General features: G+C 36.6%; 1 protein-coding gene and 1 non-coding gene across 4 annotated transcripts in view; one reads left to right on the top strand and one right to left on the bottom strand.

Moving 5' to 3' along the window:
• The window catches only part of DOCK11 (dedicator of cytokinesis 11), a 923,283-nt gene that overhangs the window by 890,545 nt on the left and 7,772 nt on the right, over positions 1-24,966 (bottom strand). The gene's annotated exons all lie outside the window — the stretch shown is intronic.
• LOC128646124 (small Cajal body-specific RNA 1) lies at positions 20,488-20,647 on the top strand. The gene has a single exon (XR_008400197.1). It is a non-coding gene; the product is annotated as a small Cajal body-specific RNA 1 (non-coding RNA).

Genomic DNA, 24,966 nt, shown 5'->3' with positions numbered 1-24,966 from the left:
GAATAAAAGCCTTAAGTCAAGCAGATAAGTAATTACTATAGTTCTCTGTTCCTAAAGGGGACCAGAAAAGTGAATAAATAAAGAAGAAGGAACTACAATTTCCTAAACTGTTATACAAAGACAATTCTTTAGGTAAGACTGTTCTAATAAAAAAATATTTAAGGAGATTCACATGCAGAGACGAAAGATCAGATACTCTTCTGGCCAAGGAACTTGTCAAGAGAACGATAATTTTCCAGGATAACAAAATATCAAGCACAGACTCAAAAGGTGGAGCCTGAAGAACTCCTAAAACCAGATTAAGGTTCCGAGGAGGGAATGCTGGTCTAATAACCAGTCTGATCTTGACCAAAGACTGAACAAAGCCTTGACTGTCAAATAGCTTAGAGATCTTTTATGATACAAGATTTACAAGGCCGAAATTTGACCTTTAAGGGGACCATACTATAAGAATCACGATATGCAAGGAATTCAGAAGGCATTCCAACAAAAATGTTTAGTCTTACACCAGGAAAGAAAGGTTTTCCACACCTTGGGATAAATGTGCTTGAATCAGAGTGTGTAATGCTCGTGGGATACCCCTCTATCAGACCGAACTCGGCCAGTAGTCTTGTTATCCCGGCATCGAGCCGGAATGATAGGGAATATCTCAGAGCAGAGAAAGTTAGTAAGATGAGGAGAGCGGCACTCACCACAGGCAGGACAGTCCCCAGTAGCAACGGCAGAATAGGGCAAGGCAAATCACTGGAATGGTCAGACAGGCAGGATTCGGCAACAGTAAAGCAGTCCAAGGACAAACCACTAGAATGGTCAGGCAGGCAAGGTCTGGCAACGGTAAAGCAGTCCAAGAGCACACCACTAGGATGGTCAGGCAGGCAGGGTTCAGCAACAAAGAGGCAATCCAGAATAACAGGGGTTAATAAGCAGAGAAGTCAGACAGGCAGGGTTCAGCAGCAAATATTAGTCCAGCAATTCAGGGGTTAAACAGGTAGAGTAGTCAGACAGGCAGGTTCAGCAGCAATACATCAATCCAGCAATTCAGGGGTTAAACAGGTACAGTAGTCAGACAGGCAGGTTCAGCAGCAATATATATCAGTCCAGCAATTCAGGGGTATGGCAGGCAGAGTAGTCAGACAGGCAGGGTTCAAACACAGCAAGGCAAAGACTAAAACAATCTATCACTCCCACGAGTACACAAAGTAACACCTATACTTGGTCAGTGATAGATCAAGAAGAAGTTATTCAAATAGGCGCAGGATTCACGCCCAGGCATCAGGACCGGAGAGGACCCGATACAGTCCCTGGCAACGAGCAGGGAAGGAGACGCAGCACCCCTAGCAATGGCTAGAGCGGCGCGGCATGACAGAGTGTCAATCACTTGATCAGAGAAACCTCTTTGAGACAAGATTAATTGTTCAATTGACATGCCATCAAATTTAGAGATGTGGGGTCTTGATGAAAGAAGAGGAGGTCCTTCCTGAGAGGAAGATGCTAAGGCTGGCTGGAAGACATCTGGACTAGATCTGTGTACCAAGTCCTATGATGCCAGGACCATGTTGTAGCAATCAATATTACATATGCTCATTCTTGTTTTATCCTGGATAGCAACCCAAATGGAGGAAAGATACAAATTAGAAAGTATGATCAGGTAGTCACTAAGGCATCTATGAGAGTCGCCTAAAAGGTCCAAAGATCTCACACAATATTAGGGTAGCTTGTGACTCATGCAAGAGGCCATGAGATCTATTTCTGGCCAGCCCTAACTTCTCATAATATAGTTGAATATCTCCTGAGTTGTTACACTAGACTGCAGTAGCTACAGAAATGCAAGCTACACTAACAGCAGGATGAAACATATAGTCTGACAGCTATATGGAATACCTGTGAAGGCTTTCAAGCTTGAATTATGTGCTGTCCTCTAAATCAATATTAGTCCTCTAACCAGAGTGGAGATTGCTCCATCCAAAATTTGTACCGTTTTTTCAGTCTATGGATACAACCCTTGAAAAACATATTGCCTCTATCTTATTTCATCTACTGTATTCAAGTGAAGAAAATATAAATTGGTATCAGCATTCACCAAACAATTACTGTGCAGTATGTAGGGAGGATAAGGTTCTGAAATTATGTGCAACACTAACCAGCGGCACCTGTAAAAAAAATAAAGCATTCTAAAGATGTAACCCCCAAAACTATACTTACCTAACCTTGCCATCCTTTTCTTTTCCGACAGCTTTAATATTTAATATTAATATTGACTGTTCCAAAGTATTACACTGTCCCCCCCCCCCCTGGCTACTTCATATAGTCACCTGGCTGGCAACATTTTGCAGAAAACTGGTTAAACCTTTTATGGGGAACTGCATTTAAGTTTAGTGTCCCTTTAATGTATTTTTTTTTATATATAGTTACATCTATCTCTATGCACTAATTTTCTATTCTAAGCAGAAAGTCTAGTCAAAATTAAACTTTCATGATTCAGATAGGGCATGCCATTTTAAACAACTTTCCAATTTACTTTTATCATCAAATTCGTTTTGTTCTTTTGGTATTCTTTGTTGAAAGCTAAACCTTGGTAGGCTCATATGCCAATCTCTAAGCCCTTGAAGGTCGCCTCTTATCTAAGTGCATTTTTACAATTTCTTAAAGCTAGACAATGTTAGTTCATGGGTGCCCTATAGATAACATTGTGCTCACTCCTATGGAGTTATTTATAAGTCAGCACTAAAATGCAAATCTATTAAAAGAACTGAAGTAAGGAGGCAGTCTGCAGATGTTTAGATACACAAGGTAATCACAGAAGTAAAAAGTATATTAATATAACCATGTTGGATATGCAAGACTGGTGAATGTGTAAAAAAGGGATTATCTATCTTTTTAAACAACATCTGTAGTAGACTGTCCCTTTAAAGGGACAGTGAAGTGATACAATAACGCATCATATCCGTACAATCTGATTTTTAAAAACTTTTATTTATTTAATTTTAACAAATTGCAGATGCAGCCAATATAGACTGATTTCCTCTACAGTCATTTCCATTACCCTGCAAATATACTGTATGTGAATTATGTGAACCAGGAAGTCCCCTTGACTAACAGTGCATGTTGTAAATTATAAAACTAGCAACTACATGCACAGTGTGCCTGCAGATCATTTTTCATGTTATATGAGTATTAAAGTTTTAAATGGATTACTTTTTAACAGAAATTAGGCTTGTGTATGGGCCTGTTAATTAGTATACAAATATCAAACATGAGATAGTAAAATAGAAAACCACAGACCAAGTTTCAACCTTTTGAAAAATGCAAAAGCGAGAAAGTGCACCCCCTCTAATTAACAGTGATACAGAAAATGTATTGGCCACACCAGAGTTAAAAACGCAGAGTGATTGCAAACAAAGCACCAAACTGTAATAAAAAACTATAAAATCAAGCACTCTTTGCTGCAGCTTTCAGTCCTCATTGCAGCCGTGGCTGACAAACATATTTTAGCCCAGACAAAGTGACATGAAAGTCAGAATGGATCAGATGCAATGCCTTTCTAATATCATATTTTGTTCATTCTTTTGGTATCCTTTGCCGACAACCATACCTAGGTAGAGTCAGGGTCAGCAATATACTACTGGGAGCTAGCTGGTGATGAGTGGCTACACACATTTGTCTCTTGTTGTTGGCTCACCAGATGTGCTCAACTAGTTACCATAGTGCATTGCTGCTATGGAGATGACTTTAACTATGTGTTTAATCATTTTGCAGGTGTTAAACACATAGTTATATACACGCAACAGTGCAAACATAAAATGCCCTAATACTTAACAGCACTTTTTTTTACACTTCTATGTTCATTAAAAGTAGTAAATCAATGTACTTCAAATGTATTTAAAACACTGTTATCTGTATTAGTCAGAATCGTATCCATTAATTTAAAGATACTTCTTTTAGCAAGTTTTAAGTCCATCTTTTTAACTCTACTTTTCAAATCCCAACTAATCCACTAGATACTTGCTTACAAGTTACATTCCAAAATCTCTTTCTTGGTCTCCATTTTCTCTTGGGATTTAATTTCCCATTTCCTTCTCCCTTTTTCTAAGCCCCCCACCGTTTACATACCTATCCAGTGTTGCCCACAGAAAGTTTTGCCAGCCAGGTGGCATTTTAAAGTAGCTGGGTGGGGGCAGTGTAATATTTTCTATTATAACATTTCCTGCTATGCAAATCACATATTATCTGCATAATTTAACATACATTTATTTAAAGTGATGGTAAATCCTAGCGTTTGTGAATTGCTAGGATTTACCTTTGGAACAAATAAAAGGGACTTTCATTCATGAAGTATAAAATACTTTATGCAGAAAGCTCCTTTATTTGTTTGCAGCACTCGCCGCACTGATCTGCTAAGGCAGCCCATGGCAGAACACTATTTGGCTGAGAGGTGACGTTTCCACCTCTTAGCCAATAGCCGTGCAGAAAATCCGCCTTATACTTCATGAATAAAAGTCCCCTTTATTTGTTCCAATGGTAAATCCTAGCGTTTCACAAACACTAGGATTTACCATCACTTTAATGATAATGTGTGCATTACACATTGAAACAATTTTAATATTAGCTATTTTTTTTATTAATTTTGGCTAAAATTGTACCCAAGTGATCAGTAAAATCAGCTGAGTGGTGCACCCATTAAAAAGGGTCCTGGGGAGGACACTGCTATCTGTTAAATAAAGCAAATTAGACAATAGAAAACCTTTTTTTTTTAATTGTATGTTCTGTCTAAATAACAATATAAATCATTAGGTTTCATGTCCCTTTAACTATTAATTTATTTGTATTAATATAGGCCACAGTTTCATACAGCATTGCAAAGTATTAATCTGCCCCACCTTCCTACTTAATAATTCAACTTGGCAACATTTTATTTGGAGAACACTGATTTTCTACTTGATACCCTATTTGTGTTAAACAAATAATTGCATAGGTAGGACATTACTGTAGATCAGGGTTCTTGAAACTTTTTCCCCACAAGACCCAGTGCCATGATACCACATACCTTAGTGACCCTATTTTTATGCTTGATGTGAACATTTCTAAAGTAATATACAAGACAGCTGAAATTTTTGGCAAAGTGACTGAAATTGTGTGTACTTTATTAAATTCAACCCCCTTCCACACACACACACACACTATTACAACGCACACACACACACACACAGTATCACAACGCACACACAGACAACTCCCTCACACTGTCATACAACATACACACACTCTTATTCAACATACACACAAACCACACACTCTCATTCAACACATACACACACTCTCATACAACACATACACACACCACACACTCTCATTCAACATACACAAACACAGACTCTCATACAACACACACACACATCACACACACTCTCATATAACACACCCCACACCCACTCTTATAATACACACACACACTTTCATATAACACACACCACAAAAATATTTTATAAAACACACAAAAACACTCTCATATACAACCCCCACACCCACTTTCAAATAACATACACACCACACCCACTCACATAACACACACACTCTTATGAAACATGCACACACCACACACTCTCCTACAACTCACACACTCCACACACACAAGTTGCGACCCAGTAAACAGTAGACATCAAATAACCATTGTTACATCCAAAAACAATCTGGGGTACTTATAATGTTGTCTGGGGGTTTATCAAATCCTCCTAAGCTGTTGAATTCAATAAGTGAAAACTGGCCCTATAAATGTGTCATTAGGTATCGAGAAGTTGGATTATGATCAATAACACAGAACATGTTTTTTTTTTTTTTCTTTTTTAAACAATTTTATTGAATACATTCGGTAGTCATATATATCTTAGGCATGTCAGTAAACTGTGTATACAATTTTTAAACATACAATAGTGGAAAAGATTTTTCTACATCATAGTGCAATATATATTATTGAATGCATATATAGACTACAAAGACTACTATCGTACCAGAGTATCGGCCTTAACCCAGAATATTTATTTTAACCTTGTGATTAAGGGGTCCAAACAGACATGTGCTACGGAGGGTCTAACAGACATTCAACTTATATAAGGCAGGCTACGTCTAAATAAGGACTTGTGTCTTGACTGTTTGTGCATATGATACCTGGTCTAGCTATTAGCAGGGATCCCATTCAGATATTCTTCCCACAGGAATTGCATTAAGTGATAGTCGTCCTGTCTATATGTTTGTGTATAATGGTATTTTTCTAACATTAGATTATAAGTGACTGTATGCCTCCAGACCTCTGTAGTGGGGAGGTCCAGACTTTTCCAGTGTAATGGTATTAATCTTTTAGCTGTATTAACCATTATTGTCAATAATGCCAGTCTTAACTTACACTTAATCTTGGGGAAGTGGTTAAAGAGCAAGACCTGTACCTCAAGAGGGATAGGAATATTCATCACCTGCTCTATCTCTTTCCGGATGGTTCCCCAATAGCATGTGGCCTTTGGGCATTGCCACCAGATATGGAGTGGAGTTCCTATGTCTTAACAACCCCTCCAACAGTTCACAGGGGTGTTAGGGAATAATTGATGTAAGCGTACAGGGGTATAGTACCACCGGCACAGCAGTTTGAGGTTCATTTCTAACATGGAGATGGACGAGGAGGATTTACTCATATGTTTAAATATATCATACCATGTTTGTTCTGGGATTGAGCTATTAAGTTCTTTTTCCCATTTGTTAACATAAGATGGGAGGGTTTTATAGTGGGATAATTGGAGCTGTTTATGTACAATAGAGAGTATCCCTTTGTTTGGCAATGGGGTTATACACAAATTTTCAAAAGGGGTCAGGGAACGAGTATAATGCATTCTATGCGGGTGTTGCGATAAGAAATGTGCTAATTGTGAATATACTAACCAATTTTGAAGTTTAGGCCCCAACTTAGTTGTAAGGTCTAATTGTGATTGGACCCTTCTATCCTTATATAAAGTATAAACAGGAAAAGTGTCTAGAATGGTTACCATTTGTGATTCACGCATGTTAATAGTTAATGGAGAGGCTGTATTGCCTGCAATTGGAGTTAGAGGGGAGTGTAATGTAGAAATATAACACAGAACATGTTTAAGGGACGTTAAACACTAAGGGCTAGATTACAAGTGGAACACTAATTTTGCGTGCGCCCGTAAACGGACACATTTGCCTTTAGGGGCACACATAAAATAACCAGCCATTACGAGTGGCTAATTAATGCTACCAAAAGCTCGCAGTAGCACTTTGCGCTTAGTGAATAAACCAGAGGTCAGACCGCTGGTTAATTGAAAAAAACAACCCTTATTTGCCCCCAAAATAAAGTGTAGTGTTCCTTTATAACAACAACAAAACATGTGAGCGTCTTTTTTTTAAAACTAAATATAACTCCACAAAGCAGTTTTAAAGGGGTTAAAGTGTGCAGATGTGGGGTGTTAGAAACAAAACGTGACTGAAAAGTGCCTGTACATTGTGGTCTATGGGGACTGAGTTATTACTCTAAATACGGTATAAATGTATATGCTTATATACATATATATTTATGTGTTAATATATATACACACATATAAACACATAAATATATATATTGAATTACAAAAGAACTGAATGCGCCTCCTAGTGCCAAAAATCGGTGATAACACTCTTGGTGTTAATACTGTGTTAGAAAAGTATAATTTTATATATATATCTTACACAACCTTAGCACTCCCTGTAAGGTAATAATGGCCGGTGCAGAGTCTCCAAACATACTCCAAAGAAATAACTTGCACCCGGTTTCTTCAATAGGGATGTTACCACTTTATTCACATATTGTGGTACACTTCACATCCAAAAACATCCAACGATTCGGTCCTCCAGCTGGGACCTTTATTAAGGATGATAAAGGTCCCAGGTTGAGGACCAAAATGTTGGATGTTTTTGGATGTGAAGTGTACCACAATATGTGAATAAAGTGGTAACATCCCTATTGAAGAAACCGGGTGCAAGTTATTTCTTTGGAGTGTGTTTATATATATATGTGTGTGTGTGTGTGTGTGAATCACTGTGATCAAAACATACAGAAAATACAAAAATATATATGTATAAAGAATGTGTTATTTCAAAAGTCACCGGTATTGTAAATAACAGCGGCAAAAACCGAGAACATAAAGGGTAGAGATCAGAACAAAGTCCCCAAAAACTGATGGACGGTGTCTCTAGGCGGCTGCTTGCTTCTCCAAACTTCAACAGGACAGGAGCCAAAAGAACTGTGATAGCAAAGAAGAACAAAAAGAGAAGGCGCCACAATAGTGCAATATAATTCAGATGCGTGAGAGGTATGTACAAGAGTAATCACATTATACTCACACTCTCCAAAGCACTTAAAAAGTGCTAGATAGGCGTGCTGAACTATCACGAGCTGTTCAGAAAGCTCTCACAGGCGTATCTGCTTCTGCTGTGTCTCAGAAATGATCCCGGCCACAAGCACAGGTGTACTTGAATTGCTTACTGCAAACTGTAACACAGCTCCTACAGCGCAACACAACTATACCGAGCGGTGACAGCGCGAGAGATCCTGACCAAACAGTGACGTCACTGTTTGGTCAGGATCTCTCACGCTGTCACCGCTCGGTATAGTTGTGTATAGTTTTTAAGTGCTTTGGAGAGTGTGAGTATAATGTGATTACTCTTGTACATACCTCTCGCGCATCTGAATGATATTGCACTATTGTGGTGCCTTCTTTCTTCTTTGCTATCACATAAATATATATGTATATATTCATATATATTTACACTGTGCTGCCCATCGCTGCGTGACTTACCCCCTTCACTGTAGTAGGTTCTCTGCGTGACTATCGGCATGAGATCAACGCTCCCACAATGTAAGCGAGCTCTTGTGAGCGCAAAGCTTCCATGCAACGCAAATGCGGAGTCACGTTCCCATTGCACTCAACTTCAAATACCTTTGGACATTTGCAAGCGCTGGTATTATGAGTGAAGCGCAAATATTGGGCATGTGAAACGTAATTTTGTGCGCCACTCGTAATCTAGCTCAAAATAAATAATTGATAGAATTATGTATTCAAAGCATATATTAGTCTGAGAATAATATATAAATGTATTTTTTTTTAAAATTATATTTGTTTTTTAACTATTGAAAAAAATAGGGCAACATTCTAATGTGCATAAAGCAGTGGGTGCTGCCATATTGTAACTTAGCTTTCTTTTCTTTTTTTTTGCTAAGGCCAATTAGGGACCATTATAAATGGCTTACTTGAGTGTGCAACCAATGACTGTGTGGATGACACTTGTGTCTGCACTTCCACTTTTAACAGGAATTATATTCAGAATTAAATTACAGAAAAAGGGAACAAAATAAATAATGAATGTACAGTATATTGCAATGTTGTTTTACTACATACAATTAAACATTTTATATTAACATCTCAAAGTGTTAAATGTCCCTTTATGTATAGGACTATTTTTCAGTGCTACCCATAAACAATGGAAATGGTTGTCATCAAAAAGGGCTTATTGTCAGCCATTTGCATGCCGATAATTATCAAATGATAGATTCTGTTCAACCCCAATGTTTGAAACAATGTTGAGCCTTTATTTATCAAAAAACGTACACACTCCAGAACATGCCTCAATATGCTCTTTATGGAAAGGAGCCAAGTTTCGACCACATATACCAAGAGAAATTGGTAAATATGATAGTGGAAGTAAATAGTTTTTCTTTTCAAATTGCCCTTAGAATTGAAGGGACAAAATATTTATAAGCTAAATCAGTTAAAAGTGATGCAGTAAAACTGTAAAATTCTAACAAGAAAATATCACCTGAACATCTCTATGTAAAAAGGAAGATATTTGACCTCAAAATTTCTTCAGTTCACCAGAGTAAGTGCTCTGTGATCCAGAGGTACTCTTTTTATTGCCATCTGCATGGTAAAATACATTGCGAACCAGCTTTATCAGTACTGGGTTCACACTTTGTTTAACTGAAATCTTGTGAGATTTTATATTAATCTTCTGTAAACTGGGGAGGGAACTAAAGTCATGAGATAAGAATCCTGATTGGCTGCCTAAAGTCTCTTTAAAATGGAATGCGTCTACTGAGAACATTTGAGGCAAAATACCTTTTTTTTTTAACAAAGAGATGTTCAGATGATATTTTCTTGTCAGCGTTTTACATTTGTGCTTAAAGGGACACTGTACCCAAAAATTTTCTTTCGTGATTCAGATTGAGCCTGAAATTTTAAGCAACTTTCTAATTTACTCCTATTATCAAATTTTCTTCATTCTCTTGGTATCTTTATTTGAAATGCAAGAATGTAAGTTTAGATGCCGGCCCATTTTTGGTGAACAACCTGGGTTGTCCTTGCTGATTGGTGGATAAATTCATCCACCAATAAAAAAGTGCTGTCCAAAGTCCTGAAACCAAAAAAAGCTTAGATGCCTTCTTTTTCAAATAATGATAGCAAGAAAACAAAGAAAAATTGATAATATGAGTAAATTAGAAAGTTGCTTAAAATTGCATGCTCAATCTGAATCACAAAAGAAAATTTTTGGGTACAGTGTCCCTTTAATCAGTCAACATTTGGGTCCCATCTCCCTTTAAGCAACATATCTATGTATTCTCTAATAAAAAAAACACAGTGTATTTGTCTTTCTATAAATTGGTCTCTGTTTCTCATTTTCTGTTTTGCTCTTCTGTGTAACGGCTTATATCATGACATAGTTCATGGTTATCTGTCAGTTCATACTTCCTGTTAAGAAACAGACTACTGTCACAAAGTCATCTTCACTTCATTTTACACACAAATTACTATTTCCGTTGCATTTCGTCATCAACAAAACTACCACTTCTCAGACATTTTTTCCATTCTGCATTATCAAACAGACCAATTCCAAGATCACACCGACATTTTTGCCTTGTCACATTTCAAATGCAAACTACATAATCTAAAGTTTAGAACCTCTGTCATGTAGCACAAGCTGCCAGAATTTTTGCCTCAGTTTGGCACAATGAGTGATGAGCGTATACTTTAATGAATCAGTTCCAGTCCTATTAATAAAAATTGTAATAACAAAAGCTGATTCAGCCATTTATGACTATAATGCAGAGTAGAGGTCTATGCTGCCAGTAAATGGTTGTCTAGGACTTTGTTATTTTATTTCAAATGAGAAAATTGTCGGCACTTGATGCAGGACTGTTATGGCTTTATGGCTAAGATAAATTAAAAGTATATTCTGATATAAACTATGCTATATAGCCCCAGCACATTTGTGTATGCAACTCTGCAATATAACTTGTGTTAAGTTAACTCAGAGACTGAGATGCTGTTTATTAGTGCTGCAGAATATGTTGCCGCTCAACAAATAGCTGATAAGAAGAAAAAAAAAGAAGAATTCCTGCTGTGTCAATTACATAAGTATACATCCGGACAGGCAAGCAGGTGCATAAATTGTATGCACCAATCAGAGGCTTGCAAGGCTCCAAGATCAGTGAGTCTATTTATCTTACCAGTCTATAATGAATCAGTCACTTATAGCACCACAAACACAGGAGAATAGGGAATCTGCCATTTAGGGCAACACAGAAACTTGTCAAGCAGGAGAATAGTGAATCAGCCAGAGCCAGAGTTCTGACATCACAAATCTGTGTGTGAGAGGAACCAATTAACCTTTTCACCTGTCAAAAAGGAGTACAATTTTTCTACATCAGAACTGTTAATAGATCAAATGTAGATCTCAAAAGGAAACTAAGTGAATTGGTGCAATTCTCAAACCTGACCTAACAGTTCACAAACTAATCTCATGTAAGATCATGTGTGCACAACTTCTGAAAAAGTTGCTATTTTCCATTCAAAAAGGAATTATTATTAAGAAAAGGAAATTACATAAGGAGTTCTTATCTTGTAGCTATATAGATCTTTTGGCCTGTGAAGTACAGAATTGTAAACTGTGGAGCTATATAGTTTTGTGATATGGCATAGAGAGTTGTACAACTCTTGACTATTATTATTTCTTTCATTTTTCCAACAAAACAATCAGCATCAATTATCATGATTTTTTTTGGTGGTTCCCCTTCCTCTATTTATTTCTCTTAACTCCACCCAGAAAAATGAAGCCCCGCCCAGACTCTAACATCAGATTACCCTGATTCCTCCTCTCTGTCAGGTAGCCCAGCCCCAGAGCACCAAGACTCACAGTCCTGGGTAAAACATTTGAATTAAGTAAGGGGTGAGTAAATTAATATGATGATAATGTACTGGTGATAAAATAATATATAACATAATATAACAGAAAAACATCTATAATAGAAAGAACTCAAGTAACATGAGGTAGTGGATCACAAGGCAGGCCCTCAATAAGATTTAGAGAGATTTCCTATACTAAAGGGATACTAAACCCAATTTTTTTTCTTTAACTATGCAAATAGAGCAGCAATTTTAAGCAACTTTCTAATTTACTCCTATTATCAATTTTTCTTTGTTCTCTTGTTATCTTTATTTAAAAAGCAGGAATGTAAAGCTTAGGAGCCAGCCCATTTTTGGTTGAGAACCTGGGTTATGCTTGCTTATTGGTTTGCTAAATGTAGCCACTAATAAGCAAGCGCAATCTAGGGTGCTGAACCTAAAATGGCTGGCTGCTAAGCTTTACATTCCTGCTTTTTAAATAAAGATAGCAAGAGAACAAAGAAAAATTAATAATAGGAGTAAATTAGAAAGTTGCTTAAAATCGCATGCTCTATCTGAATCATGAAAGAAAAATTTGGGTTTAGAATCTCTTTAAGAGAGTTTGCTCACAAGCATTTCATTGAAATTGGGTAAATTTGTGTCCCTGGACAGCTGTACATGATCTTTGTAACTTTATCTCTGAGACTATCATGATTATTCAACAATCTGAGCAAGATCTTAAACATGCATAGCTGTGTACTAGCTATGGCTACAAGTGGTAACTTGCATCATACTTGCATCATACCCAGCTCACTACAGATTGCTAGACTTTCTACAGCAATATGGTTAATTAACACTACATACTGTCACAACCCTTTTTTCTTATATCCCTGGCAGTCATACAACCATATTTTAAGGCTGCACAACTTATAAAGAAAACAAGAGCTGTAAAAACTGCCCCGGGAGCCCCTACTCTAAGGGGTCGATTTATCAAAGCGTCAACTGATAATACGCTGGAATTCCGTGTCGTATTTTTCACGAGATTGATCCGCCGTAGTTATCAAAGCGTCAAGATCGGCAAATGTTGAAATTTGTGACATAAAATACAATCCTGTGAACTCAATCCGACGCAAATCGATGCTTGCGTCATTATAGATGTTTTTTAATTCAGATTCAACACTATTTGACCCTTTTCCTAATTTATCAAACATTTAACAGGTACGCTCGCGTCTATGCCGACGCGAAGTACCTAGTTTTCAATCCACCACCCTTGAGGTCGCGGATGCCATAAAACTCAATGGGAGTCTAAAAACACAGAAAGCTTACGTTCGATGCTGCAAGAGAATTAAGTATATTACATAATAAAAGTAAATTAGAAACTCTATTAAAATTGTATACCCTTTCTAAATCAAACAATATTATTACTCCACTAGTAGATATAAATACATTACTACTTATGGATCATGTTACAAATGTGTCTCTCATTACAAAGCAAGGGGACAATATTTCTACAAATTTGTTGAAAAGTTTTGCCCCCAACTTTTCGCACTAACAATATAGAGATAAAAATTAAATACACAACATAATATAGCTAACTTCCTTTTTATTTTTTGTGAACAATCTATGTGCACCATGTTTAAGCCATGTAATACAAGTCCCACTCTCTTTACTTCGCACCAAATCTGACGCAACACTTTTCGCACCAATTATGACGCAAACTCCTAAACAACCCACACACTAGTGAATTTTTCAACCACTTTTGATTGGAATATGCATAATCACATGATTTATGACATCAGCCAATCTGATTCAAATATACATTTTAAACTATCACTAACGGATCAAAATCCTCAATACTTGTGTCATTGATCACTCATCAGAACTTGTAAGTGCCATTTGTTACATTGTGTATTATACTTTGAAAGTATGTATATGTGAAATTAGTATTAAAGATAAACATTGATGCCGACATTAATACACAGTGTAATATTTTAGACAAGGATTTTAAAATTCAAATTGATGTTTGATTCGATATAATCTTAAACTGATAGCTCAAAGGCCCAGTGGCAGAATTTTTTTTCACTTTCTATGATGAGATTTTTTTAGTGAAAATGTTTCTGCGGGCCATTTTTAAATAAAATTCAATTTTAAATTAGGCAGTTACACTAAAGAACCAGTTCAATTGCAATGTGTTGGTTAAATAAAGAATAAACCATTTTTAACGTTTTATAATATAGTGCAGTAGTTGAAAATTGCATTGCAAATTAGCTGCAGACAAACTAAATTATAAAATGTCGAATAAATTTGTTTCTTTTTCTCTTGGTCCAAAATAGAAATGTAGTAATAAAAAGATGCAATGCTCTTAAGAACGTCTTAAATTCAGAACAAACAGCTTTGCAGACTGGGAAAGGCTAGGGGAGTGTTTGAAAAAAGCCAGTTAATAATCAATGCACTGCTGCTTTACAGTGATACTGCATATTTGTCTGTTAACTTCAAACAGCACTTTTCTCTTTTCTGTTTGAAGAGTAGAGTTGCAAAGTTAAAGCACTAAGTCTAACAGTTCCTGCATTGGTTCTGTTCTTTCTGCAGACATGCTGCATTTTCTGCGATGACATCTCAGATCACTGTATGTTCTGCCTTGGGGCTCAAAGGGATAGCCCATCTAACATTAAACTGTCATGATTCAGATACAGCAGAAATTAAAATCACCTCTTTACTGTCATGCTATTTTCAGTGTATTTCTTCCTTCTCTTATATTTCTTTTTCATTAAGAAATGTCATTTTATATGCCAGCCCATTTTATAACACCTATGAAGGGGTGGCTTTTAAAACTAGATTGCAATCCAGAGGGGTTACACAGGTACAGAGAGAACACTGTCCCAGCTCTTAAAATATTGATTGATTGCAAATAAATACATATGATACTCTGATTACATTATATTTGCAATTATTCCTGCTCAGAATAATAATACATTTACACTATATACATATAGTGGTATAAATAAACACATAGATATGAAAGACAACATTGTTTATTACAAAAAAAAAGAATTTAGGGACATGTAAATATGTTTGCAAAAGATTTCTGAGATAACACACACACACACAAGTATGTGCTATGTAAAAATTCTAGCATTAATAATCATTTATAAAAAAAATATGAGATAAAAGCATAACATGACTTCTAGAAATACAAATACACATTCATTTATGTGAAAGTATCATATAACATTTTGTATAAAAAATAAATATAAAAATAACTTTCTAGGTGATATTGTTTGTTGAGGTATAAATGTAGCTATTTCTTTGACATTAACAGTTAAAAAATAAAAGATTAGCTTTAGAGAAATGTGCTTGTTCATGGACAGTAATTAAATGGTATAAATAAAGTTGGGAAAACCCGAATAACCACGACATTGATGACTGTTAGTTAACACCAGTCCGATGCTCTTCGCACTGTACTTGACACACGTTTTTGACGGCTTTTTTGATAAATAAAGGTATCGTATTCAGATCATTGTCAGCGATGTCTCGCAAGCGTATTGACGCCGGCGAATGAACTGAGATTGACGCTTTGATAAATTGACCCCTAAACCTCAATGCCTATTTTAAAACAATTTACATTGTAAACTACTTTACAAAAAGTATGCTGGGGCTGTACAATATTGTTGACTTGTGTGCCCCTTTAACGTGAAATATTTTCATTTATGCTTTATCTTTTTATAAAAAAATAAATAAATAAAAAGTTGGCACATGTATTCTGTACAGAACTGTTGTATAGTGTTGTCTTGTTTAAGAATGTGCATTAGGAGAATGCACTATTATCAGATGCGAGTGCAAATTATTGTTTATGTAGCTTTAATAGATGAAAAATGTCACAGGTTGAAGGAGCCGAGTACTGGTTGTTAGAAAGAATAATATCCTCCTTATACTTAGGATGCAAATGTGCATACAGTGATGCAGAATCTAAGGGACTGGCATCTGGTTTTCAAATGTCATTCAGCAGATCGTGCAAGGATATACTAAAGAGCTAATCTGCTCTTCATAGGAAATGACAGTGTCATGAGTTTATCCGGTGTCTAAGTTAAAGGGACAGTAAAGTCATAATTAGACCTTCATGATTTAGACAGTGCATATCATTTTAAACAACTTTCCAATTTACTTCTATTATTTAATGTGCTTCCTTCTCTTTTTATCCTTTGCTGAAAGGTTTATCTAGGTAAGCTCAGGAGCAGCAGAGAACCTAAGTTCTAGCTGCTGATTGGTGGCTACATATATATATATTATTTTTATCGGTTATTTGAAGAACACCAACAGATTCCGCAGCGCTAATATATACCGATTGTCATTGGCTCACCCTTCAACAAATGATACCAAGAGAATGAAACAAATTTGATAATACAAGTAAACTTAAAAGTTGTTTAAAAATGTATGTTCTACCTATTTCCTGAAATAAACATTTTAGGTTTCATGTCCCTTTAAGAGGATTGTAAGCACTTTTGTAATTATAAGGTTTTTCTGTAGCCTTGCAATAAACTAAGATACTTGGTTAGTGCTTTAGTACATTACCACCATGTTTGCAGCAGTTGTTTTTCAATAGCTACCCACCACTTGCCTTATCTGGAGGAGCAAATCCAGACTTGTTATTGGAGTAGACAAAGCAAGTCACAGTCATTTTGTTAGCAAAATATTATTTATTTAGCAGTTCTTGTCATCTCTGCTGAAGCCAATCATGGACAGGCAAACAGCAAACAGAGGTAACTTTTACTACAAGCATTTTGTCAATGCATATATATTGTAAATACAGTATGTTTCTATTCAAAGATGTATTTCATCTAAGTACATTTTAATTTTGACCAGAATGACCCTTTAATAGTTTAGTTTTATCAATTGGCAAATTGCAAAGTGAGTAAACAGATGAAAAATGTAAATCAAAGCAATATTTTGCCTTCAAAACAGCTTTGGTTCTTCTAGGAGCACTTGCACAAAGTCAGGGATTTTGTAATCATATAATCAGATGCATTGGAGAGCGGTACAAGAATGAAGCACGGGGAGGTTCCTTGCAAGTTTGGGGCTACATTTCTGCAAATGGAGTTGGGGTTTGGTCAGAATGAATAGTATTCTCAATGCTGACAAGTACAGGTAGATACTTATACATCATGCAAAACCATCAGGGAAGCATCTGATTGGCTCCAAATGTTAACTGCAGAATAACAGCGACCCAAAACATACAGCCAAAGTAATCAAGAACTATCTTCAGCGTAAAAAAGAACAAGGAGTCTTGAAAGTGATAGTATGGCTCCCACAGAGCCCTGATCTCAACATCATTGAGTATGTGTGGGATTACATGAAGAGACAGAAGCAATTGAGGCTGCCTAAAACCTGTGATTAGTTCCCCAAGATGTTTGGAACAACCTACCTGCCGAGGTCTTTATAAAACTATGTGCAAGTGTACCTAAAATAATTGATGCTGTGTTGAAGGAAAATGGTGGTCACACCAAATGTTGATTTTATTTAGATGCTTCTTCTGTTCATATTGGCATACAATGTTATATACAGCCAAGTGTTCCTATCTGGTCAATTATCTGCTTAAGAAAAAAAATGCTTAACAAAATATAAATCTAGCTTTTAAACTTTCATGATTTAGGAGGGATTTTAAACAACTTTCTAATTTACTTATAATATTTAATTTGCTATGTTCTTTAGGTATCCTTTGTTTAAAAAAAATAGCATACCTCAGTAGGCTCAGGAGCAGCAATGCAATACTGAGATCATGAGATTTAGCTGCTAATTTGTGGCTCACCAAATGCGCTCCCAGCAGTGCATTCTTGAGCATTCAACAAAGGATACCAAGAGAATGAAGCAAATTTAATAATAGTTTGAAATTGTATGCTCTGTCTCAATCATGAAATAATATTCTTGGGTTTCAAGTCCCTTTAATAATTTATCTAAAAATATCACATTTAATAGTAGGAAATAGGTCAACCTTAAAATATGTAAAACAAGTCAATGCTAGCACACTGCATTAAACCTAAAGCATGTGTTTCTCATACGCTCATTTTACATGAGAGATCATTAAACTGCTTATTAAAAAAAGCCCCTACAGTTAGTGCTAGATTTATAACTCTAGTGCCCCAGAGCAACGGCTAATTACACTTTTCAATCTAATATTGATCATTGAGATCAGCGCTGAAATACTGACACACCACTGTGTAGCCCATAATCATACAGCATATCCTCTAAGAACAGCATATACATTCCACAGTACATTTTCTGATTGGCTCTACTATTGATAAGGAGTAAATGTAAAGTTGTATCCCTTGAGCAGCCAGGATGGTGCCCCTCTGAAAAAAGATGATTCTAAGCAGTTGCCTGTGATACAAATTGAGAATTCAGATCCTACAATAGTGCTTTTTAAGAAGTTTGTATTTCTTTAAAAAAAAAAAAAGTTAGTATATTCACAACTTGTTTTTTTTTTATTATTTCAATGATCATAAAAAAACAACACTCAGATTTATTCACACACATATATTATATTCATTTATATATACATAAAGGGATAGAAAGGTCAAACTTGAAATGTACATGAGTGCATTTCAATTGCAAATAGAAGAATTTTTGCAACATATTTCCATTAACAAAAATGCTTCTAGTAAAAGTAATTACTGTTTTTCTGCGGCATACGCACATATCTTGTGAGGGCCTTTGCACCAGTATTGAGGCTTGGAGAGCTGAAGATGGTGTGTATTGTTTCTCTGAAGACTTAGGGCTAGATTACTAGTGGCGTGCTATTTATCGCTCCCGCTCGCACGTTAATTTCACTAGAAGTAACCTTTTTGAGCGCGTGTATTACAAGATAAAAGTAAACCTTTTCACACAAGTACTAACCTATGGTGTGCAAAAAAAACAACGAATATCATGACCGCATTAACGTATTACCCCATAGACTGCAATGAAACAAGAAAAGTTAAAAAAACTAGCACCCTTACTCGCGCGCAAACCCAATCACGTTTACCCAAGTACTGTCTACCCAAGTAATGCCTAAACTTTTGTTGCCAACGGTTTAGACATTAATGGCTGTGTGTTGAGTTATTTTGAGGGTACAGAAAATTTATACTGTTATACAGGCTGTACACTCACTACTTTACATTGTAGCAAAGTGTAATTTATTCAGTGTTGTCAGATAAAAAGATATAATAAAGTATTTACAAAAATGTGAGGGGTGTACTCACTTTTGTGAGATACTGTATACAGGTAGCCCTCAGTTTACGCCGGGGTTAGGTTCCAGAAGGAATGGTTGTAAATCGAAACCGTTGTAAATTGAAACCGAGTTTATAATGTAAGTCAATGGGAAGTGAGGGAGATAGGTTCCAAGCTCCTCTCAAAATTGTCATAAGTAACCCTTAATACATTATTTTTAAAGCTTTGAAATGAAGACTTTAAATGCTAAACATCATTATAAACCTATAAAATAATCACAACACAGAATATATAATTAAACTAAGTTAAATGAACAAAAACATTTGCTAAACAGCATTATAAACCTAATAAAATAATCACACAACACAGACTTCACTTGCATTTTTCTGCAAACAGTTATTTCTATGCATTCCAATCTGGACTGATTTATAGACAGGAAGATCTTGTTCCTTTGAAATCTGCTTTATAGCTCAGGTCTGGTTAAACTGATTAATTTCAGCTTGCTTGGCTTTGCTGCAACACAAGCGGACAGCTCCACCTACTGGCTATTTTAATAAATGCACTGCTTCTCAATGCTTTTCAAGAGCAGTCACATGACTGGAAAAAAAGGTTGTTATTCTGAAACGGTGTAAATTGAACCGTTGTAAAACGAGGGTCACCTGTATATGTATATATATAATTCACTGGAATAAGTGCACTCCCACAAACAATAGATTCCAATTCGGCCAGGGTGCTATAGAAAGATCTATATCAAGGTTTAACACAAGCAGTTACTGGACTTGAAGAAGGTGAAATAAAAAGCATATATTCCATATATGAACAAGTGACGTTTTCGGGGTGTTCACCCCTTCATCAAAACAACGTTGGTCTGATGAAGGGGTGAACACCCCGAAACGTTACTTGTTTATATATGGAATAAATACTTTTTATTCCACTTTCTTCAAGTCCAGTGAGTGCTTGTGTTAAACCCCTTGATAGATAGATAGATAGATAGATAGATAGATAGATAGATAGATAGATAGATAGATAGATATAGTATAAAGTAGATCCGGACTCTCTGGACTTTGAAAAAACAAAACGTGGTTTATTGTTGTGACGTTTCGGAGATCAAACCGTCCCCTTCATCAGACCAATGATGGTCTGATGAAGGGGACGGTTTGATCTCTGAAACGTCACAAGAATAAACCATGTTTTGTTTTTTCAAAGTCCAGTGAGTGCAGATCTACTTTATACTATAAATAACCACTGTTCCTGCCACCCTGGCCGTTTACTGAGGAGGAGGTGAAAGTGCTTATCCCACAACTATCATTATATATAAATATGTATATATATATATATGTGAGTGTGTGCATATGGTTATTATATATAGGTATAGATATATACATATATATATATATATATATATATATATATATATATATATATATATATATAGGAATATCTATTTATAAATATTTAGAACATATTCCCCTATGTGGAGAACATTGGAATGTGAAATATTTACAGTACAAACACAGTTAAACGCTCTATTCATTATGAATTTTGCATAAATATGTTCTGACTGCAAAGTGCTCAAATGCACTTCCTATCTAATATATATATATATTTTTATATATATATATATATATATATATACATATGTATTTATGTGTTTATATGTGTGTGTATACATATATACAGTTGTATGCAAAAGTTTAGGCACCCCTGACAATTTCCATGATTTTCATTTATAAATAATTGGGTGGTCCAGCACAAGCCCTCCTCCATGTGCCCATACCCAGATTCAACAAACACATAAACACTTTTATTAAGATCACCTGTACGGTGACTAGAACGAGTATTGCAAAATACTGGAAAACGAACGCTCCTCCATGGGAGGAAATTAAAAATAAAATTTCACTAACCCATCGAATGTATGAATCAGCATCACATATCCTAGATACACAAGCACAATTTGAGAAAGTCTGGTTTTACTGGTCTTTAAACAGGAACTTAGCTATATAACTGTCTTACAGAAACAAAGAACATAGTAACTTCATTGGTCGGGGGGGGGGGGGGGGGGGGGGGCCAGGTGGCTTATTCTAACCTACCCTATCTTACTCTATCTTGCTCTCTATTCTACACTTTATTCTATGTGTACTTGCCCAATATAAATTTGAAATACCTAATCGGGTTTATAACTAAGGATACCGGATACAAGTACATTCTAAATCTTTCGCCCTTATTAAATTTCTATTTCTTCATCTATCTTCTTATCCTATTTCTTATTCTTTCTGTTGATACAAGAAAACATAGTTATTTGGTCTCAATGTTCTGTCCTCTCAAGAAGGTCTGGTCTTATCAACAAAATGCTATTCTTAGGGGCCAAGAGGAGATTTGATCCCCCAGGCGACCCCGACAAGGATGACCAACTGGGAGGAACAGGTGGGAGGGGCAGGGCAGAGGGGAATATATAGACTGTTATGAGTTAGTTCTAAATAATTACTTATAGATACATATTGAAGCTTTGAACACCTTAGAACTCTAGAAATTGTAGCAAGGTGATGTCATCTGCACCGACCAACCCACTTCTTTTGTTGTTGTCAATGTACCAAGACCTATGTTGTATTCAATTTCATTGATCGATTTCCTGTCTTTTGTTTATAAAATCAATAAAAATAAGTTAAACATAAATAATTGGGTGTTTGGATCAGCAATTTCATTTTGATCTATTAAATAACTGAAGGACACAGTAATATTTTAGTAGTGAAATGAGGTTTATTGGATTAACAGAAAATGTGCAATATGCATCAAAAACGAAATTAGACAGGTGAATAAATTTGGTCACCCCAACAGAAATATTGCATCATTATTTAGTAGAGCCTCCTTTAGTAGAAATAACAGCCTCTAGAGGCTTCCTATAGCCTGTAATGAGTGTCTGGATTCTAGACGAAGATATTTTGGACCATTCCTCCTTGCAAAACATCTCCAGTTGAGAAAGGATTAATGGTTGCCGAGCATGGACAGCCCGCTTCAAATCACCCCACAGATTTTCAATGATATTCAGGTCTGGGGACTGGGATGGCCATTCCAGAACATTGTATTTGTTCCTCTGCATAAATGCCAGCGTAGATTTTGAGCAGTGTTTTGGGTCGTTGTCTTGTTGAAATATCCAGCCCTGGCGTAACTTCAACTTTGTAACTGATTCCTCAACATAATTCTCAAGTATCTGCTGATATTGAGTGGAATCAATGCGACCCTCAACTTTAACAAGATTCCCAGTACCGGCACTGGCCACACAGCCCCACAGCATGATGGAACATCCACCAAATTTTACTGTGGGTAGCAAGTGTTTGTCTTGGAACTCTGTGTTCTTTTGCTGCCATGCATAATGCCCCTTGTTATGACCAAATAACTCAATCTTTGTTTCATCAGTCCACAGTACCTTCTTCCAAAGTGAAGCAGGCTTGTCCAAATGTGCGTTTGCATACCTCAAACGACTGTTTGTGGCATGTGTGCAGAAAAGGCTCCTTCCGCATCACTCTCCCATACAGCTGAACGATGCACAGGGACACCATCTGCAGCAAGACGATGTTGTAGGTCTTTGGAGGTGGTCTGTGGGCTCTTTTTGACTGTTCTCACCATCCTTTGCCTTTGCCTCTCCGATATTTTACTTGGCCTGCCACTTCTGGTCTTAACAAGAACTGTGCCTGTGGTCTTTCATTTCCTCACTATGTTCTTCACAGTGGACACTGACATCTTAAATCTCTGCAATAGCTTTTTGTAGCCTTTCCCTAAAACCACAATGTTGAACAATCTTTGTGTTTAGGTCATTTGAGAGTTGTTTTGAGGCCCCCATATTGCCACTCTTCAGATGAGAGTAAAAGAGAACAACAACTTGCAACTGGCCACCTTAAATACCTTTTCGATTGATTGGATGCACCTTACTATGAAGTTCAAGGCTTAATGGGCTCACCAAACCAATTATGTGTTCCAATTAATCAGTGCTAAGTAGTTACAGGTATTCAAATCAACAAAATGACAAGGGTGCCCAAATTTATGCACCTGTCTAATTTCATTTTGACGCATATTGCACATTTTCTGTTAATCCAATAAACCTCATTTCACTACTGAAATATTCTCCAGTTGAGAAAGGATTAATGGTTGCCGAGCATGGACAGCCCGCTTCAAATCACCCCACAGATTTTCAATGATATTCAGGTCTGGGGACTGGGATGGCCATTCCAGAACATTGTATTTGTTCCTCTGCATAAATGCCAGCGTAGATTTTGAGCAGTGTTTTGGGTCGTTGTCTTGTTGAAATATCCAGCCCTGGCGTAACTTCAACTTTGTAACTGATTCCTCAACATAATTCTCAAGTATCTGCTGATATTGAGTGGAATCAATGCGACCCTCAACTTTAACAAGATTCCCAGTACCGGCACTGGCCACACAGCCCCACAGCATGATGGAACATCCACCAAATTTTACTGTGGGTAGCAAGTGTTTGTCTTGGAACTCTGTGTTCTTTTGCTGCCATGCATAATGCCCCTTGTTATGACCAAATAACTCAATCTTTGTTTCATCAGTCCACAGTACCTTCTTCCAAAGTGAAGCAGGCTTGTCCAAATGTGCGTTTGCATACCTCAAGCGACTGTTTGTGGCATGTGTGCAGAAAAGGCTCCTTCCGCATCACTCTCCCATACAGCTGAACGATGCACAGGGACACCATCTGCAGCAAGACGATGTTGTAGGTCTTTGGAGGTGGTCTGTGGGCTCTTTTTGACTGTTCTCACCATCCTTTGCCTTTGCCTCTCCGATATTTTACTTGGACTGCCACTTCTGGTCTTAACAAGAACTGTGCCTGTGGTCTTTCATTTCCTCACTATGTATATATACATACATAATACATATTTACACAGATATATACAGTATATATACAAAACATGGATGGGGTCAGCACTCTCAGGCCGGACCGGGTACACATCCCATGACCCTGCAACATGCACAGCCCTGGATGCAAACCAGCACTCTCAGGAAGCTGCACTGTCACCAGAGCCACAGGCAGTTAACCCCAGACAGGCCTGGGTGCAAGGCCCAAACAGGGAAAATTACAAAAAAAATATTACATTAATATAACACACATATACATATGCATATTTAGACATGTGTATGTGGTTATCTCTGTTAAATCCCTTTGCGGGCCTCCTATGCTTGAGAGCACAGAAAAAAGCCGCTACGGAGCAAACGAGAAAACGAAGACTATATTCCAAAATAGACTTCAAAGAATATGTAACAGGAGTACCAGGTATAATGATAAAATAATAAACGTTATTGAAATACAGAGGGTATATTAACCCCGGGTAAGAACACACAAAAAGAAAAATATTTGAACCATCAAACAGATGAACAAAGGCTGACCGGTTTCGGCTGTTGCCTTACTCCTAGCCTGCTTAAAACTGCTTAACAGTTACAACTTTAAAAACCCTCATCTGAGTTTCTATTGGTTCAGGGGCTCACACCCCTTTTCATCCAGCTTCATTCAATTAAACACTCATTTGGTGACACCAGAATATCTATATCTATATTG

This window comes from Bombina bombina, chromosome 1 (genome assembly GCF_027579735.1).
Source record: "Bombina bombina isolate aBomBom1 chromosome 1, aBomBom1.pri, whole genome shotgun sequence".
Lineage (NCBI taxonomy): Eukaryota > Metazoa > Chordata > Amphibia > Anura > Bombinatoridae > Bombina > Bombina bombina.
This window is presented reverse-complemented; position numbering and strand designations above follow the sequence as displayed.